At 41.1% G+C, this 27019-nt stretch overlaps 1 protein-coding gene across 1 annotated transcript in view; it reads right to left on the minus strand.

Moving 5' to 3' along the window:
* PLPPR1 (phospholipid phosphatase related 1) overlaps positions 1-27019 on the minus strand; it is a 552374-nt gene that overhangs the window by 352842 nt on the left and 172513 nt on the right. Inside the window, exon 2 of the mRNA XM_043927332.1 lies at positions 6613-6704. The gene's annotated coding sequence lies outside the window, so the exon portion shown is untranslated. The remainder of the gene's footprint in view (positions 1-6612; positions 6705-27019) is intronic.

Here is a 27019-nt window from a genome sequence, read left to right on the forward strand (position 1 = left end):
CACAGAATTGCCAGCTTCTTGCATGGGATAAGGATGGAAGGTATAGGAAACAGTGAAGCGTAGGCAGGGGGAAATAGGTTAATATCTCAAAATGTTATCTCATCACACTCACACTGATGGAGTATCCTTCCCTTGTCAATATTTTTTAAATTGTCTCCTGCGGTAGGTTTGTGTGTTCTGTTAGAAAGGCTAATTGTAAAGAGCCTTTTTTTTTTTTTCTCTTTTTTGTTGATGGTAGGCCTCACAAATGGAGAATGGAATGGCAACCCACTCCAGTATTCTTGCTTGGAGAATTCCATGAACAGAGGAACCTCGCAGGCTACAGGCCACAGGGTCACAAAAAGTCGTACACGACTAATGACTAAACAACATCTTTCAATCCAAGTCCAATGTTTGTGACAAGGCAGCTTTGCTGGATGGTTACTCTGCCCCCTGACTACCCATCCAGATATTGCCACTTTCCTTCACATATCTAAATATGGAGAATGAATGCCTGTCCACGGCCCACAGCATCACCTATGATTCCTAGCAGATATTCCTGCAGTGACGATCCACTAGGCTGAGGTTGGATCTTCCCTTCCTCAGTCTGGTAGTTTCTCTCAGCCCCTGTATTTACGACTCTGTTTCCATTCCTTTGACTGAAAAAAACATCCACATGACAGACTTCTCTCAGAGCGCATCATACAATGCACTTTTCTCCAGGCTTCTCTCCCTCCTGCAGAATTGTGCCTTTGGAGTTGTATACACTCCACAGATAAGAGAGAGTCACCATTTGAAGGTTAACAGACTGGGAAACTGTCAGAGTGGGGAATAGCTAAGGAGCCAGCTTAGTCTGGCTTAGAAGACATTTCATGCACAATTGTACAGTGGCCCTGAGTTTTTATGACTGCGTGACCCTTCAGTATCCTGGAATGGGTAAATATATAGAGTTGTTATTGTTGTTGTTCAGTTGCTCAGTCATGTCCAACTCTTTGCAACCCCATGGACTACGGCATGCCAGGCTTCCCTGTCCTTCACTGCCTCCCTGAGTTTGCTCAAGCTCAAGTCTATTGAGTCGATGATACCATCCAACCATCTGATCCTCTGTTGCCCCCTTCTCCTGCCCTCAATCTTTCCCAGCATCAGGGTCTTTTCCAATGAGTCGGCTCTTTGACTTTGGCCAAAGTATTGGCACTTTAGCTTCAGCATCAGTCCTTCTAATGAATATTCATAGAGAGGAGATCAATTAGTATTTTTTGATACCTTCGGAGGGACTATTTTAGGTAGAACATGTGGTATGTCTTCTAAGAAAGTGCTTCGCAATTCTTTGTCTTCAATAATGCAGTTAAGAAAAGGCAGGTCAGATTCTGAACTATAATCTCTTCTTTAATTGTCATTGCCACTGTTAGTTTTATTTTTTTTTTATATTCTTTTGGATTTGGGTGGCATATCTGTTAGGCACACCTAATCTATTCCCCTGTAAACCCATATGCCCTAAAGCTGGAATTTTCACCCATGTCTATCTAACCCCAAAGTATCTATCTAAAACTTTCTGCTACTTCCTGTTGCCATTTCATGCAGGCTTTAAAAGAAGTGCGTGCAATTCTGCTCCTTAAATATTAGAGTCTATTTCAAAATAAATTCTAATTATTATAACTTTGGTTTGTATTTCCCAAATCTCATCTGAAATTCAGTAGTAAGAAGAAAAAGGTGGGGGAGGGCTTTTGTGTGGCCTGTACTTCAAAAACATTGGTTGTTGGAAGTAGTTCCAGACAGAAGTCAGAAAAGGCATGTGACTCACCAAACCCAGAACGTTAATGAAACATGTGCAGGTGGATCTGGGACTCCATAATTGGGGTGTAATAAGACAAAAGAGGAAAGAGTTTAGGCTTTGGGTCTGGATGGACCAGACCCAAACTCCTGCTGTGCCGCCTTGAACAACAATTCTGAGTCTTGGCTTTCTGATCTGTAAAATGCAGCTAATGATGTTCACTTCCTAGGTGGCACGGAGAGTTTATATTTAACACTTTGGACACAAAGTGTCCATAAAAATAGTACTTGGCTTACCAGGTTAGACACTATTGATTCCAAGTAACAGAGTACCTAATTTAGATTGGCTTAATTAATAATAAAGGAGCTATATATATAGATGAAAAGCTTTAAGCTAAAGTGGGCTTCACATGCAATTTAACACATCAGTTCTTGATGTCAATCAGGGCTCCAAGAGTTTGCTGAACTTGCCTCATTGATTTGTGAGAGGTAGCTTTGGGCTGAAGGCAGCTTCCCTCATGCTGACAAAAATGGTCCATCACAAACTGAGAGAGTAACACGGAAATATAAGCATTACCACGTGTAAAACAGACAGCTAGTGGGAAGTTTCTGTATAATACAGGGAGCTCAGCCTGGTGTTCTGTGATGACCTAGAGAGGTGGGATGGGGGAGGGTAAGAGGAAGGTTTGCGAGGGAGAGGATTTATATATACTTATGGTTGATTTCCATTGTTATACGGCAGAAACCAACAAAATAGTGTAAAGCAATTAGTGCGAAAGTCAAAGTGTTAATCTCTCAGTCCTGTCCGACTCTTTGCGACCCCTTGGACTGTAGCCTGCCAGGTTTCCCTGTCCATGAAATTCTCCAGGCAAGAATACTGGAGTGTGTAGCCATTAAAAATAATTAAAAATTATTTTTAAAAACAACTAAATATAATTTTTGAAAAAATGGTTCATCATACTCTCTAAAAGGAGAGTATGAACAAAATAAGCCTTTGTTTCAGTATTACTCACAGGAGTCTCAAGATTCACTCTGCTTTATCACCCCAGAACCATATGGCAAAGGAGATAGAATCCACTGAATGTCCCAGCTTCAGGACCTGCCTTGAGAGCAGGCACAAGCCCACTCTCTGCAAACCCTCAATACCTCTATGCCTTCAGTTCCCCTCTGCTCCTCCTCCATATCCTCAATACTTCTTCTCAGGACACCACTGTCTAGTCTGGTTCAGGAGATCAAGGAAGGAAACTCTCTCTCTCTCCAAACTCTCAAATCTTTTCTCTATGCCTACAGTTCTCTACAGATTCCTACAATTTTAGGTTTTAAGAAAGTATGCCAGAAAATTCCTTGTTTCTGTATTTTACAGCAGTGTATCCCTTCTTGGTGACAGAGATCACTTAATACTTAATTTTTCCTTTCCTCAAGTCAGAGGAGTTAGAAAGTCTTGCAAGTATTCAAGTCAAACACATAAACTTGTGAAGATATGCTACACACATAACACTTCTTTCAGTAATCATTAGCATTTTCATCTTGGTGTGATGTTTTTATTAAAACTGCCTTGCTATTAGCAATATACTCTATGGTCATAGCAAACACACTCTTCCAACAACACAAGAGAAGACTCTACACATGGACATCAACAGATGGCCAACACTGAAATCAGATTGATTATATTCTTTGTAGGCAAAGATGGAAAAGCTCTATACAGTAAGCAAAAACAAGACCAGGAGCTGACTGTGGCTCAGATCATGAACTCCTTATTGCCAAATTCAGACTTAAATTGAAGAAGTTAGGGAAAACTATTAGACCATTCAGGTACGACCTAAATCAAATCCCTAACGATTATACAGTGGAAGTGAGAAATAGATGTCAGGGACTAGATCTGATAGACAAAGTTCATGATGAACTATGGATGGAGGTCTGTGACATTGTACAGGAGACAGGGAACAAGACCATCCGCAAGAAAAAGAAATGCAAAAAAGCAAAATGGCTGTCTGAGGAGACCTTAAAAATAGCTGTGAAAAGAGAAGCAAAAAGCAAAGGAGAAAGGGAAAGATATACCCATTTGAATACAGAGTTCCAAAGAATAGCAAGAAGAGATAAGAAAAGCTTCCTCAGTGACTAGTGCAAAGAAATAGAGGAAAACAATAGAAAAGGAAAGACTAGAGATCCCTTTAAGAAAATCAGAGATACCAAAGGAACATTTCATGCAAAGATGGGCTCAATAAAGGTCAGAAATGGTATAGAGCTAACAGAAGCAGAAGATATTAAGAAGAGGTGGCAAGAATACACAGAAGAACTATACAAAAACCCAGAGATCAAATTGCCAACATCTGCTGGATCATCGAAAAAGCAAGAGAGTTTGAGAAAAACATCTATTTCTGCTTTATTGACTACGCCAAAGCCTTTGACTGTGTGGATCACAATAAACTGTGGAGAATTCTTCAAGAGATGGGAATACCAGACCACCTGACCTGCCTCTTGAGAAATCTGTATGCAGGTCAGGAAGCAACAGTTAGAACTGGACATGGAACAACAGACTGGTTCCAAATAGGAAAAGGAGTATGTCAAGGCTGTATATTGCCACCCTGCTTATTTAACTTATATGCAGACTACATCATGAGAAACACCAGGTTGGAGGAAGCACAAGCTGGAATCAAGATTGCCTGGAGAAATATCAATAACCTCAGATATGCAGATGACACCACCCTTATGGCAGAAAGTGAAGAAGAACTAAAGAGCCTCTTGATGAAAGTGAAAGAGGAGAGTGAAAAAGTTGGCTTAAAGCTTAACATTCAGAAAACTAAGATCATGGCATCTGGTCCCATCACTTCATGGTAAATAGATGGGGAAACAGTGGAAACAGTGTCTGATTTTATTTTGGGGGGCTCAAAAATCACTGCAGATGGTGACTGCAGCCATGAAATTAACAGACACTTACTCCCTGGAAGGAAAGTTATGACCAACCTAGATAGCATATTAAAAAGCAAGAACACTACTTTGCCAACAAAGGTCTGTCTAGTCAAGGCTATGGTTTTTCCAGGAGTCATGTATGGATGTGAGAGTTGGACTATAAAGAAAGCTGAGCGTCGAAGAATTGATGGTTTTGAACTGTGGTGTTGGAGAAGACTCTTGAGAGTCCCTTGGACTGCAAGGAGATCCAACCAGTCCATCCTAAAGGAGACCAGTCCTGAGTGGCCAATGGAAGGATTGATGTTGAGACTGAACCTCCAATACTTTGGCCACCTGATGCGAATAGCTGACTCATTTGAAAAGACCCTGATGGGATGGGGAGGGAAGTGGGAGGTGGGAGGGGGGATCAGGATGGGGAACACAAGTAAATCCATGGCTGATTCATGTCAATGTATGACAAAAACCACTATAATATTGTAAAGTAATTAGCCTCCAACCAATAAAAATAAATGAAAAAAAAAATAAAGTAAGAAATAAATAAATAAACACACACACACACAAAAAAGACTTTGATGCTGGGAAAGATTGAAGGCAGGAAGGGAAGGGGACAACAGAGGATGAGATGGTTGAATGGCATCACCGACTCAATGAACATGAGTTTGGGTAGGCTCCGGGAGTTGGTGATGGACAGGGAGGCCTGGTGTGCTGTGGTTCATGGGGTCGTGAAGAGTCAGACGTGACTGAGCGACTGAACTGAACTGAACCAAGGACTACCTTGCTGATACTGTTGAACAAATAAAAAAGGACATTTCTAATCCCCAGCCTACAGATTCAAGGACTGGAGCATGCACAAATTCTTGATATGCTCTCCAAGGAGTCCTTGTAGGAGCCCTACTAGCTTTTGGTTTGTATTCCTATTAGGGGAATGGCTGAATTGAGGAATTTTAGTTTTCATCAGCTCTTCATGATTTGCTAAACCCAATAATCTTTATTTGGAATTCTCCTTTAGTTCTTGCAGTTTAAAAAGAAAACTAGTAACAACAACAAATGACTGAGGATAAATAAATGCAGCTTTTTCAATTCCTGACCAGTGGAAACAGAGCTGTATTTATTGCATATCTTGAGATACTTTGGCTATTATTTTTCCAAACACAACATTGCTTCAGCAGATCTATGTGTAACCATCAAAGAAATCTACACACAGAAAGACAAACAGGCAAAACTTCCTGGCTTCTTTGTACTCCCTAAATTTGAAAAATGGGCAAGATCATAATTTATGTATGGCACTTAGCATATACACAATACATGATATCACTCCTTATTACCATTATTATATAAAGAAATCTGTATATTCTGCCTAACTACCTGGTCTAGGCCTTCAGATCTATTTCCCAAAACAGGTCCAGTGGGTGGTAGTAAGGGATTGTAGCAGAGTTCCTAGTTGAAATTAGATGCATGGGACTTCTCAGTAAAGCTACAAGCAAGGAGTGTTTGTTAGATTAGTTTAAATACCATTCTGTATTATTAAAGTTATACTGTACATGTGCTAATGTTATCTTTGAGTAAAACTCTAAGGTAGGACCTCTTGTTTGAAAACACTTTGTTCAAGAAATTTAATAACAGTAAACCAAGGGAAAACATTTAAAACTTTGAGGAAGAAATAATCTGGTAGTTCATAACCATGGTCCTCATGTACCTCTGAGGATAATGAGCTATACCTAGGACTTGCCAAATCTAAATAAGAAGTCTGGGGTCTAGGTATATAACTGAACATCACCTCGGTGGACAACCCATAAGGCTAACAATTCCTCACAATGGATTCATCTTCTACCCAAAGAATCCTTTTAACCAAGCTTCTTCTTTTAATAGTTTGCCTATAACACAGTGATTGGCACAGAATGGGCACTTAATATACATATGCTGAATGAATAAATAGATTAATGAATGACCTACCTTCATATTTTGGTATGTTCTGGCACTTCAATCATCTTCAGCCCAAGCAATGGCCTTCAGCATTAGAGAATTCAGAGAGACACGTGAAGACCCTAAAATGAAAACAGATCCCCACTGAGTCACATATTAAAAGAAGCCATGTTTTTTTCCTATAACACATTAAGCCAGAAGAGAGATAAGCATGAAGACATGTTGCCAAGACCAATCTCAACTCATATATCACTTTGAATAGCCAGGGTGTTTCTTCAGGGAGAACAGGTAGTGTAAGAATGGGACTCAGGGATGGGGGGAAAATGCAACTCGCATTTCTCTCCGGATGTCTTCATTAGATTCCCCACCTTGGGACAGTCAAATGCAAAACTACAACTGCAGAGCAGACTAAACAGGAAAGTGTTCTCTGTCATTCTGTTCATCCAACTTCATCCAGCAGTCTGCTGCTGTAAAGCCCTGGAGTAGAAAGACAAGTCCAGTTCCCTTCAGCCTCCTAGGTTATATCCAGTTGCCCACTTCTGAGGGTCTGCATTCTCTAGCCCCTCCCCCAGGACCTGCATCCCAGCCCCACAGCCGCCATGGAAATGATGAGACGGTAGACCAATAGTTGAGAGTGTGAGTAAAAAACGAAGTAGGACACCAGAATAAACCACTTTCCCAACTATGTATTAAAAACTGGGTTTTTCACAAATTAGTTTTTCTAACAGGGTTCATGCTGTGCTAAGTCGCTTCAGCCATGTCTGACTCTTTGTGATCCTATGGACTGTAGCCCTCCAGGCTCCTCTGTCCATGGGATTCTCTAGGCAAGAATACTGGAGTGGGTTGCCATGCCCTCCTCCAGGGGATCTTCCCAACCCAGGGATTGAACCCATGTCTCTTATGTCTCCTGCATTGACAGACATGTTCTTTACCATTAGTGTTACCTGGGAAGCCCCAACAGGGCTCTGAAGTTACAAATTCATCAAAATAAGCAAACTGCCCATTTTGCCCATTCCAAAACCATTCAAGTATTGTTTTGATTCCAAAGGCTTCATTTGAAAAGCCACTGACTCCCTCAGTTTCAGATTATTGCTAATGGAATTTTTAATTACCTTTTGAAGGAAAAAAAGCTGGATTCTGGTTTGGGCAGTAAAAGAACAACTCACTTGATTACTTTTATACTTTTTTTAAAGAGCAGTTTTAGGTTCTTCTAGTGGAGAAGGAAATGGCAACCCACTCCAGTGTTCTTGCCTGGAGAATCCCAGGGACGGGGGAGCCTGGTGGGCTGCCATCTATGGGGTCGCACAGAGTTGGACACAACCGAAGTGACTTAGCAGCAGCAGCAGCAGTGAGCCTGTACCTCTGGACTGTGAACGTTACACGCGTTTCTCGGGTTTCCCCATCCCCATTAGGTAGCACAGGATGGCTAGAGTGGGTTAGAACTGGGAATTTCCCTTCCCCTTAGTGCAGTACTCTCTGATAATACCCCAACTAGACAAGTTAGTTCTATTGACTAGTTTCTCCTGAGGGCAAGCCTTGTTAAGAATAGAGTACTCTGGTGTCTCTTAGAATGGCTCCTTCCCCCATTGCCACTTTTTTCTACCATGTATAAAATCAGTCATATGAAACTTTTTAGATGGCTCTATTTGGAAAAGACCCTGATGATGGGAAAGACTAAAGGCAAAAGGAGAAGGGGGTGGCAGAGGATGAGATGGTTAGATAGCATCACAGAATCAATGGACATGAATTTGAGCAAACTCTGAGAAATAGTGAAGGACAGAGGAGCCTGGCGTGCTGCAGTCCATGGGATCACAAAGAGCTGGACATGACTTAGTGACTGGAAAAGAAGAAATAAATGTGTGGCAGTTCAGTGTTGGTTACTGCCTGCTGTGGGTGGCATTGTTTAAATTTCTGAACTTTCAAGTCAAAAATGACAACCCACATGACCTACTCATTCCCACCACCCTTTGTCAATATCAAACAGGCTTTACTGGGGGTGGGTCTGCATTGTACGAGGACTACAGAGACAAATGCATCAGCCTAGAGACAATCTCACTGTTGTCTTTCCCAGCATGCCTATATTTATCCTATTCTTGCCTTCCTATGTTCTTTATTTAAATTCCACAATGATTTATTTATATTCTTGTTTTAAGCCTCTCCAGATTCTTAATAAACAAACACAAAACAAACCAACCTCCAAGACATTTAGGTTTCTTATACCTCAAAAGACACATTTAAAGACTAATGTTCTGAAGGTATAAACCCCATCAGCCTCATTAAGTGTTACACATGCTTAAGGCTGAAACGAGTCATTATACATCTTTAGCTCATATACCCTCCCCTGAGGAATGAGGCTGAAGGCTCATGGGGGTGTGGCTGTCACATATGATTCATCACCACTGCTGAAGATTGCATTTGTTTTGTGAACACCAGTGCTGTTTTCAGAGGCTTCCCTCAGCCTTTGAATTCTCCCAGTCATATATACCCAAAATAGCCTCATTCAAAACTATAACTTTGCTGCTCTTTTAACTGCCGTGCTTGCTCATGATAAGCCCCATCTGAGCCCATGCTGTACAAGGTGGTTTATCATGGTTGCAATCTATTCCCCACCCAATGGCCTCCTTCAACTGCGTTGTGTCCTTGTAGTGGTGAAAATTATCAGTTCAGTTCAGTCGCTCAGTCATGTCCAACTCTTTGCGATCCCATGAATTGCAGCACGCCAGGCCTCCCTGTCTATCACAAGCTCCCAGAGTTTACTCAAATTCATATGCATCGAGTCGGTGATGCCATCCAGCCATCTCATCCTCTGTCATCCCCTTCTCCTCCTGCCCCCAATCCCTCCCAGGATCAGGGTCTTTTCAAATGAGTTAGCTCTCTGCATCAGGTGGCCAAAGTACTGGAGTTTCAGCTTCAGCATCAGTCCTTCCAATGAACACCCAGGACTGATCTCCTTTAGGATGGACTGGTTGGATCTCCTTGCAGTCCAAGGGACTCTCAAGAGTCTTCTCCAACACCACAGTTCAAAAGCATCAATTCTTCAGCGTTCAGCTTTCTTCACCATCCAACTCTCACATCTACACATGACCACTGGAAAAACCATAGCCTTGACTAGATGGACCTTTGTTGGCTAAGTAATGTCTCTGCTTTTTAATATGCTATCTAGGTTGGTCATAACTTTCCTTCCAAGGAGTAAGCGTCTTTTAATTTCATGGCTGCAATCACCATCTGCAGTGATTTTGGAGCCCTCCCAAAAAAGTCTGACACTGTTTCCACTGTTTCCCCATCTATTTCCCATGAAAATTATCAACTTCCCCCAAATTATAGTTTAGTTTGGCATCCTAGTTAGGTGGATTAAATTATTCAAACCACCCCACCTGCAAGGAGGTCCCTTGGACTACAAGGAGATCAAACCAGTCCATCCTAAAGGAAATCAGTCCTGAATACTCATTGGAAGGACTGATGCTGAAGCTGAAACTCCAATATTTTGGCCACCTGATGCGAAGAACTGACTCACTGGAAAAGACTCCCATGTTGGGAAAGATTGAAGGCAGGAGGAGAAGGGGACAACAGAGGATGAAATGGTTGGATGGCATCACCAACACGATGGACATGAGTTTAAGTAGGCTCCAGGAGCTGGTGATGGACAGGGAAGCCTGGCATGCTGCAGTCCAAAGCACACCTTTGCGACTCTTTGGGGTCGCAGAGTCGAACACAACTGAGCGACTGAACTGAACTGAACCCCTCCCATGTGGCATTCCAGAGTTGTCTAAGTTTCCCAATCACCTCAGACATAAGAAATCCCCCCTACTCAACAGACTTGTGTTTGGTGTTGAGTGAAAATGAAAGAGGAGAGTGAAAAGGCTGGCTTAAAACTCAACATTCAAACAACTAAAATCATGGCATCCTGTCGCATCACTTCATGGTAAATAGATGGGGAAACAATGGAAACAGTGACAGACTTTATTTTCTTGGGCTCCAAAATCACTTTGGATGGTAACTGCAGTCATCAAATTAAAAGACACTTGTTCCTTGGAAGAGAAGCTATGACAAACCTAGGCAGCATATTAAAAAGCAGAAACATTACGTTGCCGACAAAGGTCCATCTAGTCAAAGCTATGGTTTTTTCCAGTAGTCATGGAAAAGAGAGTTTTCCATGGGGTCACAAAGAGTCAGACACGACTGAGAGACTGAACTGAACTGAACTTGATGCCATGACTACTACAGTCTCAAAAGACATTCTTCAATTTTTAATCATTTTGCAAATACTTTGGTCTTCAACACATTGCTGGCAAGTGTTATTTATGCAGTAAACTAACCGATAGCTTTCAGCTTTCTCAACCAATCTAATGAAGGCCAGTACACAGCCTCTGGGTTTTTGTTTTTCCAGTTTATGTTCATAAAACTGTATGCACTAATTTTCTAAACACTAGCCCTTTGTGTTTTATATTAGTAGTACTGACAAGGCCTACATTAATAACAATTAGTGGAATATTAATAGCTGTACTTAATTTTTTTAATTACTACTTTTATTTTTCTCAGATAATGCTTCCTGAACTTAATGATTATGCTGTTGAGAGAATAACACTCAGCTGTTGGTGACTAAAACCACAGCGATAAATCACTGAAATCAAACTCTAGTCCTTAAGACAAACTCAAAAATATATACATTCATAAATGCTAACTAAAGCATTGTTCAAAATTCTCAAGTAAAAAGTATTTACCACCAGACAGAGTAAAACTTCTTTGTCTGATGTAAAAAGAGATGAAAATTCTGCCAATTACTAAATGTCTATCACCACTGTTGGTATCTATAAATCAAAATAAGCAGTTTCTCAAAGCTCAGTGGGTACCTGTCTGTAGCTGGAATAATACCACAAAAACCACGCCACACTGAAGACCCATTGTGTATATAGATAAAGCACATGGACAACTGCAACTTACAGTGACATCCACACTGGGCCAACAAAGAAACTCAGGGTGGTGATTAAGGATGTGGACCAAGGGCCCAGGCTGACGAGGTTCACCTGCCACTCTGCCCCTCTGTAGCCGTGTTATCAAGTCTCTGCGGCTGTTTCCTCATGTATAAAATAAGAACGACACTAACAGTAATATACACAAACATCCATACCTTATAGAATTGTTGTAAAAACTGACAGAATACATAAGTAAAATATAAATACACAAAAATAATAACTACGGCTTACACTTATTATCTGCAAACACCTAGACATGGTACTGGAATGTGGAATGTGCTGAGTGTAAGCCATAGTTGTCATTTTTATTTCAGTGTGTGCCTGGAGTGGTCATTGTGTCTGAGACGGTCAGTCTGGACTGAGATGCTAGTCAGCATGTGTAAAGCAATCAGAATTCCGCTCCTGAGAGTCTGTCAGGAACGACTCTGCAGTCGTCAGGCCATCCAAGCCCCAGTGGACCTAAAGTGGCCAGTCACTCCGAGGTTCTCAAGTTATGTGCTGTGTTTTCACACTTCTCCAGCATCCCCCAGGGGCCTGGGGGAAGTCCTGTTCAAGGGAGTGGGCCCCAAGGACAGACATGGCCCAGGCAGGGGCGAATGGTTATTGCCGGCTGCTGATCTGCAGACTTCCTCTTTTTTTCTTTCTCTCTCTCCAGCCCAGCCACTTAGCCTTTACAGTAGCTCCGCAGACTTCCCAACAATCAGGTGGGGGTCCTCCCCTACAGTAGATATTCCACTATCTATTTCATGGAAGCCTCAGAGCCTACTGAGGCCACTCAGGTCTACACACACACACACACATACAGACACTGCCCTCCCCCTTCTGTGGAGAGGTTCTTAATAGGCAGCATAACCAGCAGGCTGCCAGCAGGCTCAGGCACTAGAGCTGAGCTTTCCAATAGAACTTCTGCAATGATTTGCAATGTGGTCAATGTCACTGAGAAACTGGATTTTTAATTGGATGTAACTTAATCTATTTAAATAGTTGCATGTGGCTAGTGGCTACTATATTGGACAACATAGTTTTAGAGACAGCCTGAGACCAAGTCCTAGCTCCGTATTTCCATGCCCCTTGACACTGGGAAAGTGACTTTAATTCTCTGAGCCTCAGTCTCTTGCTCTACCTAGAAGTAATATATTACTTAACTCACAGTGCTGCTGCAAAGATAAGGTAAACTCTTTCACTGAAGCACCTACAAGAAGATACAGTCTAGATTAAACTTCCAGGATTATCAGCTATTACAGGCATTTAAAAATACTTACCTATGTCTCCTCATAATTTAGCTGGGTTGCTTTTCTCAGAGTATTGATTGATTGGTTGAAATAATCATACCAAAGTCACACTCAGTTGACCCTTTAAAAAAAAATAGAAAACATCAACCATTAATATCTGATGGAACTATTAATATAACTATTAATTAATATTCCTCAACTCCACCTTGGGGAAATACACAGACCACCAGCCTTGCTGAGCCTTGGAGAAACATACCTAAGCCTTTTTTGTTGAGATATGTATTATGGAGGTTTCAAAGGCCGAGTAATAAGAAAATTTCTTAAAGCAATGACATTTTGTTGGGCTGAGTCTGAAAAGAGTTCAACCTTGCCTGAAATATTTGACAGAGTTATGTAACAAATAAAGAGTCATCAACAATCACCTATCAAAGCAGGAAAATCAATTTAATAAAAGTTTTAATTGAATACCAGCTCTGTGATAGAAGAATGGAACCCACAAGAATAATATGACACTGTCTCTACTTTTCAGAATTTCAGTGGACCCACCTCCTAGTGTAATAGAAATAAAAACAAAAGTATACAAGTGGGACCTAGTTAAATTTAAAAGCTTTTGCAGAGCAAAGGAAACTATAAAAAGGGTGAAAAAACTGTGCTCAGAATGGGAGAAAATAATAGCAAATGAAACAACTGACAAAGGATTAATTTCCAAAATATACAAGCAGCTCATACAACTCAATACCAGAAAAACAAACAACCCAATCAAAAAGTGGGGGAAAGACTTAAACAGACATTTCTCCAAAGAAGACATACAGATGGCTAACAAACACATGAAAAGATGCTCAACATCACTCATTATTAGAGAAATTCAAATCAAAACTACAATGAGATATCACCTCACACCAGGCAGAATGGCCATCATTAAAAAGTCTACAAACAGTAAATGCTGGAGAGGGTGTGGAGAAGAGAGACCACTCTTGCACTGTTGGTGGGAATGTAAATTGATACAGCCACTATGGAAAATGGTATGGAGATTCCTTAAAAAACTAGGAATAAAACCACCATATGACACAGCAATCCCATTCCTAGGCATATACCCTGAGGAAACCAAAACTGGAAAAGACACATGTGTCCCGTTGTTCATTGCAGCAGTATTTACAATAGCTAGAACGTGGAAGCAACCTAGATGCCCATCGACAGATGAAGGGGTAAAGAAGCTGTGGTACATATACACAATGGAATATTACTCAGCCATTAAAAGGAACACATTTGAGTAAGTTCTAATGAGGTGGATGAACCCAGAGCCTATTATACAGAGTGAAGTAAATCAGAAAGAGAAAGATAAATATCATATTCTAACGCATATATATGGATCTAGAAAGATGTACTGATAAATTTATTTGCAAGGCAACAATGAAGAAACAGACATAGAAAACAGACTTACACTGGGAGAAGGGAGGAGAGGGTGAGATGTATGGAGAGAGCAACATGTAATCTTATATTATCATTTATAAAATACACAGGCCGATGGGAATTTTCTTTATGTCTCAGGGAACTAATACAGGGGCTCTGTATCAACATAGAGGGGTGGGATGAGGAGGGAGAAGAGAGGGAGGGGACATATGTACACCCATGGCTGACTCATGTTGATGTTTGACAAAAAAACAACAAAATTCTGTAAAGCAATTATCCTTCAATTAAAAAATAAATAATTTTTTTAAAAGGTACCTAATAAAAAAGAAATTTCAGTGGTTTTTGGAGATGCCGTGTTTTCAAGTACAAATGACAGGAATATGAACTAGGATAACTGTTGTGCATGTTTGGATGAGAAAAACTCAATGTTGGCTGAAGTGATTGAGGGGACCTTTGTAGACACAGCTGACCTCAGATCACAAAGCCCAACAAAAGAAGACTGCCCATCTCCCAAGTCTGAAGAGGTCAGCATGGGAGGAATCATTTCTGAAGCATGTGCTTGTGGCAACTATTGTTTACATGATGCAGGCATGTATGCAACTTACACATGTGAGTTTCCTCTGGATTCAAGTCATCCAACAGGTATCTACTGAGCATCTAATATGAGCCTGGCAAGGACATACACAGGCAGCATGTGGTCTGCTCAGGTTTACAGACTTAAAATCTGCATGTAGGGTGGGGAATCTGCTTGATGGATGGCAGCTTTGTGTCCCCAGAGTGATAAATCAGAATGCCTTCGTACATAAAGATGCAAATTTACCTGCTTATCATGACAACAATTCTTACAGAAATATCACTATCTAGGTGTTCACTTTAAATCACCACACAAAGGGTGGGCTTTATGTTTCGTGTTTTTCAGTTTCCATGTCCTTTGTTACTCATTTTAAAAGAATTTTCTTTGCAAGGATTCCTACTGAGTAGATCAAAATCTTATCATTTTAAAAACTGTCACAGTATAAGCCTATCAGAGCTTTTATATCTCATGTTCTAAGTAGGAACTTTGAAATGTAAATTTCAAAATCATAGAATCATATAATTCTCGCCTAAGAGTATAAACCTCTTTTTTGGCAAGATATCTAAAATAAGCAGGGATTTTCTTTCTTTTTTTTTTTTTTTAAGGGAAGGGGCCAGTAAACCACTCACCTCCCAAAAAATGTTTTAAGGGTTCATATGTAAAAATATATAAACAAATAAAATGAGTTTAAAATTGAAACCTAGCTTATTGTTCTCCCCACCCACTTTTCATAGAGAAATACAGACCCTTCCATCCAAGCCAGAGAAAAGGGGATGTGACCTACACCATCGCACCATCCCTGCCAAAGTGTGGGCCCTGGAGCAGTAATATCAGCATCACGTGGGAACTTGTTATGAATGCACAAAGTCAGGGCTGGGGTCAGACTGAACCAGAATTCACTGAACTCTGAAGCTGCTTTTAATAAGATTTCCAGGTGAGACATATGCACATTATTGGTTGAGAAGTATTTCTCTCAGGAACATTAAAATATTACTGAATCAACTTGAAAACAAGGTACCGGTTAACTCCACCCTGGGTCCTCAGATCCTTTCACAGCTAACCACATGTAAATTGGTCCTGCAGAACAGACAAGAAGAGTGCTTTCATGTTGAAACAACAAAGGATTCTTAACAGGAGCCGACAGACCCTCTTCCTCAAATAAATATTAAATGTACATTTTTAAAATGTGCGTTTAAGGAGATGACAAATTGCTTTCTCACCCAGGTCACCTACATGACTGTACAGTTGTCTTTCCCATCAACTGTTTCTCTTTTAAAATTAAAGTCAGTGATATAAATGCAACCCAGTAAGTACAATAAATAACTAGATTATGATGAAAAGAGATTGGAAAGATTGAGGAAGAAAGAACTATTGAGGAAGTCAAGAGAGATGGAGGGGACAGCAGGGTCAAGGTCAGCAGTTTCCTGGAACCCCTGCTTCCTTACTTCTCAGGGTGCTCCTCTCAGACAATTTTCCCTGATGCTCTAAGGGGTGGGACCTCCACGCTCCAGGTGATGGAGCAGAAATGGAAGCAGGACCCTAAGCTAGGAACGATCATCTATAAAATACACCCTAGGGGAGATGAAATTAAGTTCATTATTAATATAATTGGAGGCATTCAACTTCTAACTGACATTAAATCTTAAGAAAAACTGGAGCCCATTATACAGAGTGAAGTAAGCCAGAAAGATAAAGAACATTACAGCATACTAACACATATGGAATTTAGAAAGATGGTAACGATAACCCTATATGCAAAACAGAAAAAGAGACACAGAAATACAGAACAGACTTTTGAACTCTGTGGGAGAATGTGAGGGTGGGATATTTCAAAAGAACAGCATGTATACTATCTATGGTGAAACAGATCACCAGCCCAGGTGGGATGCATGAGACAAGTGCTCCGGCCTGGTGCACTGGGAAGAGCCAGAGGAATCGGGTGGAGAGGGAGGTGGGAGGGGGGATCGGGATGGGGAATAAGTGTAAATCCATGGCTGATTCATATCAATGTATAACAAAACCCACTGGAAAAAAAAAAATAATAATAATAAAAAAAAATGTTAAAAAAAAAGAAAAACTGAAACAGAAATGTATCTTTTAGTGGAAAGATTAATGATAATAAAAAAAATCAGAGAGAACCTAGCTTACAGTTGTCACATCTTTGTGATTCTTAACTACAACCAACAATTCCTTATGAAAAAGGTACAAAATCACTGCTTGGATATGGGTTTCTGCTCTTGTGGTAAAAGCAAATTTATGAAAATTCAAATCCAATGTCATTTGCTGACTCAGTCCCTATAATGAAAGCTGACAGGTTTAACATAAATAAACTAAATATAATCATGTAATTGCCAAGAAAGAAAGGATTAAAAAGGCCATAATAACAGTGGTATGCTGATAAATGTTTAACAACTGGGTCTCTGGAGGGAAAAAAAAGCCCTAACTGTAGCATTTGCCAATTTGCATGACATAAATCCTCCCAACATGATCAGTTTCGGGCTACCATTGTGATGTCATTGAATGCAGTTTGAAAGAGACTCACACAGTTGGTTCTCTGGAACAAATAAAAGCTGTTCCAGTGCATTCCCAAAAGTAAACAAATGTGCAGATTTTTCTATTCATCGATAGATTAAGCAACATTTGATCTCTGGTCCACAGGTGTGTTTATTTATACCATGAGAAGTCTAGTAGTTCTACTGTTAATCAAAGGTGGTCAGGGCCAAAGTTTAAACTCCAGATGAGAAAGCACATGAGTACTGAAGTCTGGCTTTCATATTTTTTGATTTTCAGCATATCAAAAAAGGCCTTCAGAAGCTTGTGGTTTTATGATATCCTCCTGCTCATCAATCACTCTCAGGCTGATGTTTTCAACACTTGAAAAAGATGGGGAAAGTATTCTGCATGGCTTACGTTCTGCTTTCTTGGATCTTTTGCCCTGCATTTCTGTCACTATGTTAGATGTAATCATGAATTTTGAGGACAGAAATGAAGCAACAGCCATGAATATGTACACTTTGGAGTACTTCATCATAATTTTTGACAGCAATATTCCTCAAGATCGGCAGATAGATTATACTTGAGGTGGTTGCCTCAAAAATAATTTTCAGGTAGACATTTATAGCATACACAAAGCAAGATTATAAAGCTATTTGTCATAGGTGCTATTTTATTCCAATAATAGAAAAATAACATACCTTACAAGTAAAGTTTAAAACACAAGAATCACAAAACCTTATACATCATGTTCAACTAATTAGACAAAATCTATTATGCCCTTGTAATACACATGATGGTGAGAGTTCTCATTCAAAAAAAATGTCTCATTAATATTTACTTGGGCTTCCCAGGTGGCCCCATGGTAAAGAACCCACTTGCCAATGCAGGATACGTGGGTTCAATCCCTGGGTTGGGAAGATCCCCTGGAGTAGAAAATGGCAACCCAATCCAGGGTTTTCTTGGGCTCCAAAATCACTGTGGACAGTGACTGCAGCCACGAAATTTAAAGATGCTTGCTCCTTGGAATAAAAGCTATGACAAACCTAGATGGTGTATTAAAAAGCAGAGACATCACTTCGCCAACAAAGGTCCAATAAAGTCAAAGCTATGGTTTTTCCAGTAGTCATGTATGGATGTGAGAGGCGGACCATAAAGAAAGCTCAGCACCAAAGAATTGATGCTTTTGAACTGTGGTGTTGGAGAAGACTCTTGAGAGTCCCTTGGACTGCAAGGAGATCCAACCAGTCCATCCTAAGGGAAATAAGTCCTGAATATTCATCAGAAGGACTGATACTGAAGCAGAAACCCCAGTATTTTGGTCACCTTATGCAAACAGCCAACTCATTGGAAAAGTTCCTGATGCTGGGAAAGACTGAGGGCAGGAGGAGAAGAGGATGACAGAGGATGAGATGATTGGATGGCATCACCAACTCAATGTACATATGTTTGAGCAAACTCCAGAAGACAATGAAGGACAGGGAAGCAAGGCATGTTGCAGTCGCAAAGAGTTAAACATGACATAGTGACTGAACAACAACAGCAAGACATCTTCATGTGCAAGACCTCAAAAACTGTATTGCCCATGCACATATTTTTTTAATAGTTAAAAAAAAATTCCATATAAAAACAGTATTTGATTCCTTGGAAATTTCAAAGCAGAAAAAAATTTCATTCTCAGTGTAACCCAGAAAATAAACCCATTAATCAGCCAGAAATTTCAAGGAATTTACACAAGATACAGCAAAAACAGAACCTGGCTTAAGAAAATACTACTCTCGAGGTCCAGTGACTGAATATTTAAAATATATTGACTAACTGTTGAAAAAGAAATCCAATGCAGTGGGCAGTATCTGAAATGGCTCTCAGTAATCCCTGTTTTTTTATATTCACACATCTGTGGAATTTCCTCCATGTATGTATGTGTGCTGAGCCTAGTGACTTGCTTCTGAGTGTTAGCTGCTCAGTCGTATCCAACTCTTTGCACCCCCATGGACTGTAGCCTGCCAGGCTCCTCTGTCCATGGGATTTCCCAGGTAAGAATACTAGAGTGGGTTGCCATTTCCTTCCCCAGGGGGATTTTCCCAATCCAGGGATGGAACTTTGGCCTCCTGCACTGTGGGCAGATTATTTACTGTCTGAGACACAAGGGAAGTCCGTCCTGCTTCTGATAGAATACAATAAAAATGATGGAATATCACTTCCAAGATTAGGTTACTGTGATTTCCATCTTGCTAGTCCTCTCCTTCCTGCTGGTGCTCTTCTTACCCTCTAACTTGCTCACTCTACCATGTTGTGAGATGCTCTATGAAAAGGCCCACATTGCAAGGAACTGAGGGCAACCTCTGGCCAGCAAGCCATTGAGAAACTGAGGCCTGAATTCTTCCAACAACCACGTGAGTGAGCTTGGAAGTGCATGCTTCCCCAGCTGAACCTTGAGATGAGACTGCAGACCTGCCTCCACCATGACTGCAGCCTAGCATAATCTGGTTCTATTAACACATTTGCTCTCAGTAACTCCACTCCATTTCCTGAGAGCCCTAGTACAATCCTAACAAGGTTCCAACAATTAAGGTCTCGGGAAGGCCCGTCACCCACAGAGACCCTGAAACAGAATATCCAGTTAAAATGCCTGGACTCCTAGCACACAGAAACTCTGAGATAACTGGTCCTGTTTCAAGCCATAAAGTTTTAGAATGATTTGTTATAAAGCAGTAGATAATATATCTAGAAGCCTCCACATCAACATGGAAATTCAGGACGCAGAAATTAGAACGGGCTAACAGGCAGCAGTGACAGAACTGAACAAATTCAAGATCTGTCTTAGTGTCCACCTTCCCAGGGGGCGCTACTAGTAAAGAACCCGTCTGCCAATGCAGAAGACATAACAGATGTGGGTTCAGTCCCTAGATTGGGAATACCCACTGGAGGAGGGCATGGCAACCCACTCCAGTATCCTTGCCTGGAGAATGCCATAGACAGAAGAGCCAGGCAGGCTACAGTCCATAGGGTCACAAAGAATCAGACATGACTGAAGTGACTTAGCACGTACGCACACATTAGTGCCCACACTGACCTTCCCTGCAAATGAACAGTGTGTTCAGTGGCAGAGGTGTTACTATGGTGAGCTCCCAATCATTGTGGTCATGAGCACCAGCTAGAGGTCAGCTTTGGACCCTCAGCCCCCTTTATGCTGCTATCTGTAATGCACCAAGGGTAGGGGAGTGGGAGTGGTCCATTTCCATGAAGGCAATGATGGGTACATTTTCTGCAAAAGACTATAAGCAAAGCCAAAAGTCAGGTTTTTATTATCACAATTTTATTATGATATCACAATTTTATTATCATAATAAAAATAAAATTATTTATTATATTATCAATTTTTATTCTTTATTAATTGCACTGGCAACTCTAAACAAGGAAATACTCCTTCCCACCAGGGCAGACAGCCCTCCTGCCTCCCCTCCAGTGCATCACTGGCTGCCACAATAAAGACTTTAGAAATGCTTGGCAGGGTGACACTTCCCGCTGTGCAGAGCCTTCCTGATAATGCCATCTGCATTTTTTATGGAAAATTGGACCTTTTATCCAACACAGATGCCCTTACAGATCAGAGTAGCAAGAAAGAGCAGAAGTAAAGGCAGAAGTAAGGGTGGGCTCTGGATCAAAACAACAAATGAGATTCTTACAACTGACTTCCGTATTGCATCAGCGCCCCATGCATAGAGTCACCACCTGCAGTCACCTGTCAGGGCAGAATTTATTCCCAATCATTTGTGAAATATTTATTCAGTGCCTAATTTGAACCAGTTATGTTACTAGGAAATCAGTAATTAACAGATATGAATAGTTGCCTTTATGGAGCTTACCTTCTAGTGGAAATTGATTGAAACAAACTAAAAAGTAAAATAGATATCAGATGATTATAAATGCTATGAAGGAAACTGAAGCAAGGAATGAGAGACAACATTTTCTAGGACAGATTTTACAATTTTAAATGAAGTGCTCAGAGAGGATTTCAGTAAGTAGGGGACATGTGAACAAAGACCTGAAAGAGGTGATGGAGGAAGCCATGTGGAATCTTAGGAAAGAACAATCCAGGTAGAAGAATGATCAAGTGCAAAATGCCTAAAAGTGTAGCATTCTTGGAGCATTACCAGGTGGCACAGTGGTAAAGAATCCACCTGCCAATGCAGGAAACACAGAAGATACGGGATGGATCCCTGGGTCGGGAAGATCCCCTGGAGGAGTAAATGGCAAACCCACTCCAGTATTCTTGCCTGGAAAATTCCATGGACAGAGGAACCTGGCAGGCTATGGCCCATGGGGTCACAACTTAGCGATTGAGCACACACACATTTGGGATATCTGTGAAACAGCAAAGAGGATGAGAGGGCTAGAGTGGAGTAAATGAGGGAACAGGAAGTTGTAGGAGATGGAATATGAAGTAGGATGACTGCTGCTCCTCTTCCTTTCCCAAACCTGCACATTTCTTTCATGGGTGAAATCCATTAAATAAATAGAATGATGCTGGCAAAGGATTCTGAGAAAAGTAGTACCAAGCTGCCAACCTCTGGGATACCTAAGAGAGAACATAGGTGGGCTGAAAAAGTGCTAAATACCAATAGGCAGTCCCACACTGCAACTTTCCCCACCTTTCCTCCTAGGATCTGAAAATAAAATTGTCAAGAATTCCTTATAAATTTAAAGACATGGACATGACCTGAAAGAACTGAAGGGACACTTGCCTGAAAGAAGGCCTGATTTCTAGTCCATTTCTGCTGCTTGACCTTGAATAGGCCCCTTAACCTCTTGGAATCTCAGTTTCCTAATTTGTCTAGTCGACATAATGACATTTCTCTCTCAAAGTTATGAAGATGTAATGATCTTGTGCATATAAAGGGCTCATACCAGTATCTATCATATTAAAAACAAATAGCAGCCAATATCATTATAGAAAATCAAGGGTCTTATGGGTCTTAACTCTGGCTTACTGCCTATTAGTTACATGATATCAAGTAATATATTTCACTTCTCTGAACATCAATTTCTTCATCTTTAAAATGAGAATAATAAAATCTACCTCTCAGAGTTATTTTGAGGATTAACAGAGATAACAGAAAGATAATACTTATGCTGGTACACAGCAAATTCTCAAGAAATGCTAATTACTATGATTATCTAAGAAATCAAAGGGTTGGATTTTCTTCAAATTTCTTTCTCATCCTAACAGTTTTTGGTGCTACTGGTGGATCTACAACACAGGACTTTCATAATCCACATCTTCAATAACTTGTGGAATTTACAAATCTATTTCCTTTTAAGTGTATTTCTTTCTAACACACTGTGGGAAGAACACCAGAAAATTAGAAATGCTTACCTGTCAATCACCTGCAAGTCCACGGCCAAGATTCTTGTGCAGGTGCTGAAATCAAGAAGCCAGAGTTCCCACAGGAGGTGACCCTGACCCTTTGGATTTCCTGGGTCATTTAAATTAACTCACGCCATCACTTTCTCGTTTATCTACCACTTGGTCCCTCGGTCCAACCTTTCAGAGCAATGGCACAGTTGAGGCAGGTGGTCCCATGTTTTCTGGGGCTGTTTCACTGGGAAGTAAACTCAGCACTGAGGACCTGGCCATCCCAAGGAACTTAAGTAGCCAAAGTCAAGCTGGGAAGGAGAGATGAGAGCAAGCAGCATCCAACCAGTCACCGACCCCACTGCTTGCCAGAGCCCCAGTCATGGCCCTGGGAGTGGCGAGAGCACACAGCAAGAACCCATTCCATCCCCTCAGCCACCCCAGAAATTTCCTGAATACAGTCACAAGTTGCGCAGAGACACACACTTTTGAAGGAGCAAGGGAGTGAATGAAAAAAGGCCATATTGATAAACAGCCAGCATATAAACATGAAACAATTCTCCCCATCACCTCTTACAGAAGCAGTGAGAAAACAAGCTCCAGATTTACTCTATCTAAATATGTTCTCAGTAGCAACCAGCTAATTAAGCTACATGTAAGTAATGTTTCCCTGGTGGCTCAGCTGGTAAAGAATCTGCCTGCAATGCAGGAGACCCAGGTTTGATCCCTGGTTCAGGAAGATCCCCTGGAGAAGGGAATGGCGACCTACCCCAGTATTTTTGTCTGGAGAAGTCCATGGACAGCGGAGCCTGGTGAACTACAATTCATAGGTTGCAAAGAATCACACAGGACTGAGCAACTAACACTTTTACTTTCAAGTAATGCTTACATTTCCCACCCCTCTGCTAACCACTTCAGAACAATTTTTCTTAGACGAAGGGCCCAGAATATGGGAATCACTTCTTCACTTGCCCCTCTGGAATTACAGTGTCCATTTATTTACTCATTCATTCATCCAATATGTAAAATTATTGTACATACACTTTGCTTCAGGCACTGGACCTTTAAAGAATTGAAATAACATGATGAGATTGGTCCTGACTCTAAGGAGTTTTAGTTCTGGGAAAGAAGACTAATTAATCCACAGTTTTCCATAAGCATGGTATGTGGGGAAGGATGCTGAAGGAAGGACACAAACATCAGAAAGAGAAATGAGGTAGGCTTTCAGGAAGAACTACATTTGAACTGAGCCTAGAAGAATGTGAAGCAGTTAGTAAGCTAGAAAGACAGTGTGGTGGAATGTTGGTGGTGAATATCCAAGATGGAAGGATAGGCAGAAGGAACATCAAGAAGAAAGGCATAGTGAAAGACCCACAAGATCAGTGTGACTGGGGACATGCAAGGATGAGGTCTGAATCTGCAGTTCAGAAAAGAGCTACACACTAGAGACTTTTATAAATCTTCAGCCTCAAAGACCTCACTGAAGCCATAGAAGACCCCTACATTCCTTATGGTATGTAGTGAAATAAATACAGTCTTAAATTAATTAAACCAGGAGGCCATTAGACTGACATGGCACTTGCGGTGGCCTATGTAAGCAAACCAAAATCTAAGCCCTTTAATGCCTCAGGGTTACAAAATCAAAACCCTGAGGACAACCAACCAAGCTTTCAAGCTATGGCCAACCAAATAACTTCTTTCCCTCCACAATTTCTCTTTATAAGCCTTTCTCCTGGCTCCTATCAGCAGCATGCTCCTAACCACTTCTGGTTTGGCGCTGCCTGATTCCAATCCTGAGTTTTGCCCAAATAAACTGTTAAAAATATTAATATGCCTCAGTTTATCTGTGAACAGGTCTAAAGACCAGAAATGGACCTGATTATTTCTTAACACCCTATTCAACTCTGGATGAGCTTCATCACACTTTATCTCCCCTAACACCCAGACTCTAACTCAGCCAGCTACAGTCTCCTGCCTCTCCATTTCCTAGAGCAGTCCCAATAGTCAGTCATTTATATCAAAGGAGAAAAACAAGAGCTGTCAACTCTTCAACCTAGAGGGACAAGGTTGGGAGGGAGGCTCAAGAGGGAGATGATATATGCATACTTATGGCTGATTCACGTTGTTGTATCAGAAACTAACACAATATGGTAAAGCAGTTGTTACTGTTGTTGTTTAGTCCCTAAGTCGTGTCCAACTCTTTCAGACCCCATGGACTGTAGCCTGCCAGGCTCCTCTGTGCATGGCATTTTCCAGACAAGAATACTGGAGTGGGTTGCCATTTCCTTCTCCAGAGGTTCTTGCCAACCCAGAGAAGGAACCCATGTCTCCTGCATTGCAGGAAAATTCTTTACTGCTGAGCCATCAGGGAAATTGTAAAGCAATTATCCTCCAATTAAAAATAAAAAAGAACTGTCAACTCCTTATATTTTTAAGTGACGGTGGGGTTTTAGACACACTTCTGCTATAGAGAATCCTTTCATAGTGGCAAAAATCATTCCCAATAGATCTATGTAACATTAATACATTGGCCATAAGAGAATGTGACTTTTTTTTTTTTTAACAAGAGAGAGTCTGAACTGTATTTTAACCTCTGAATGTTGCTAATTAAGCATTCTCCACCAAGTCAGTTAGCAGCAGGTTTTACAGATTTTATAGTCTTGTTTTAGTGCTATTTTTGCAGAAATCATAGCAGAAAATGAGCCTGTTTTTTCTGCTTAGTCCTTCTTGCTTAGAGGGTGAGCTACACAGATCGTCACTGAGCCTTTTTGTTTAAGGTTTCTGACTCCTTTCGGTCAAGGAAGCCCCAGGTTTTACCCTTTGGACCTTACATCTTGGCAACTCCTTTTTAATTGAATGTCTTCTGACTGATGAATCTGCTGCTGTGTATTGTAATTCTCTGCCTAGGCTGTCTTGTAGAAGGAGATGCTGACTCCCAACTTAATCTAAAGGCTAGAAACTTTCTTGTCCAGGTTGATGGAGGCTTCCATAACCCCGGTACATATTGCCCCTCCTGAAGCTATCCAGCTCTGTCATTACGGGGACTCCATGGGATGGTGGGAAGATGGGCAGCCACCCATGCTGACGTCCACAGTTGATTTCATGAACGGACAACCAGTGCAGTCACTCACCCACGCTTGAAAAAGCCCCACACTTGCCTTAATGCTCTGTTGTCACTGCCTCAAAATTATTAACGATGTTAACAGGGTCCCCAAATTTTCACTTTTACCTGGGTCCCGTAAACCAGGCAGCCAGCTTTGCTGACATTATAATCCCTATTGATAACCAGAGTGAGCCTCAGTGTTTTATCAGATCTAGTTTTTCAGAGCAGATAAGCCACTTTATCTCCTCTAACCATTATATCTATGGTTGCATACATGGGAAATCGTATTTCAGAGAAGTCCACAGGACCATTACACTGGAAGGTTATTCAATTCAGTTGTTCAGTCGTGTCCAACTCTCTGTGACCCCATGGACTGCAACACACCAGGCCTCCCTGTCCATCACCAACTCCCGGAGCCTACCCAAACCCATGTCCATCGAGTCGATGGTGCCATCCAACCATATCATATCTCTGTCGTCCCCTTCTCCTCCTGCCTTCAATCTTTCCCAGCATCGGGGTCTTTTCAAATGAGTCAGCTCTTTGCATCAGATGGCGAAAGTATTGGAATTTCAGCTTCAACATCAGTCTTTCCAATGAACACCCAGGACTGATCTCCTTTAGGATGGACGGGTTGGATCTCCTTGCAGTCCAAGGGACTCTCAAGAGCCTTCTCCAACACCACAGTTCAAAAGCATCAATTCTTTGGTGCTCAGCTTTCTTTACAGTCCAACTCTCACATTCATGCATGACTACTGGAAAAACCATAGCCTTGACTAGATGGACCTTTGTTGGCAAAGTAATGTCTCTGCTTTTTAATACGCTATCTAAGTTGGTCATAACTTTCCTTCCAAGGAGGAAGCGTCTTTTAATTTCATGGCTGCAGTCACCATCTGCAGTCAGACACAAAACTGCACAACTTCGTTACTAAACTCCAGTGCATTCAGGATAATACAGAACTGGCAAGGCCCTTGTGAGCTTCCCAAGCTGAGCCCATCCCAGGAATAACCTCAGTCAGCCTAAGAAAAGTTCCCCAGAGAGCAGTACTTGAATGATAAAAGAAAAAAAAAAAGAAAGAAAAAAATAAAAATTTACAGCAATCTGTGCCTGTTTTCAGTAAGTATAAAGGGAGATGCCTCTTTGATTAGACCTCTTATTCATTTAAATAGAGTTAAACTAAAAACCAGGTTAACAGAACAATGCTCTGTCTTTTCTTTAAGTCTGAGAACACCTGGCTTGCAAGAAAAGCAACCTGAGAAGAAGGCAACTCTCCAATTTTAGAGAGTTTTTATACCT

This window comes from Cervus elaphus, chromosome 16 (assembly GCF_910594005.1).
Source record: "Cervus elaphus chromosome 16, mCerEla1.1, whole genome shotgun sequence".
In the NCBI taxonomy this organism is placed as follows: domain Eukaryota; kingdom Metazoa; phylum Chordata; class Mammalia; order Artiodactyla; family Cervidae; genus Cervus; species Cervus elaphus.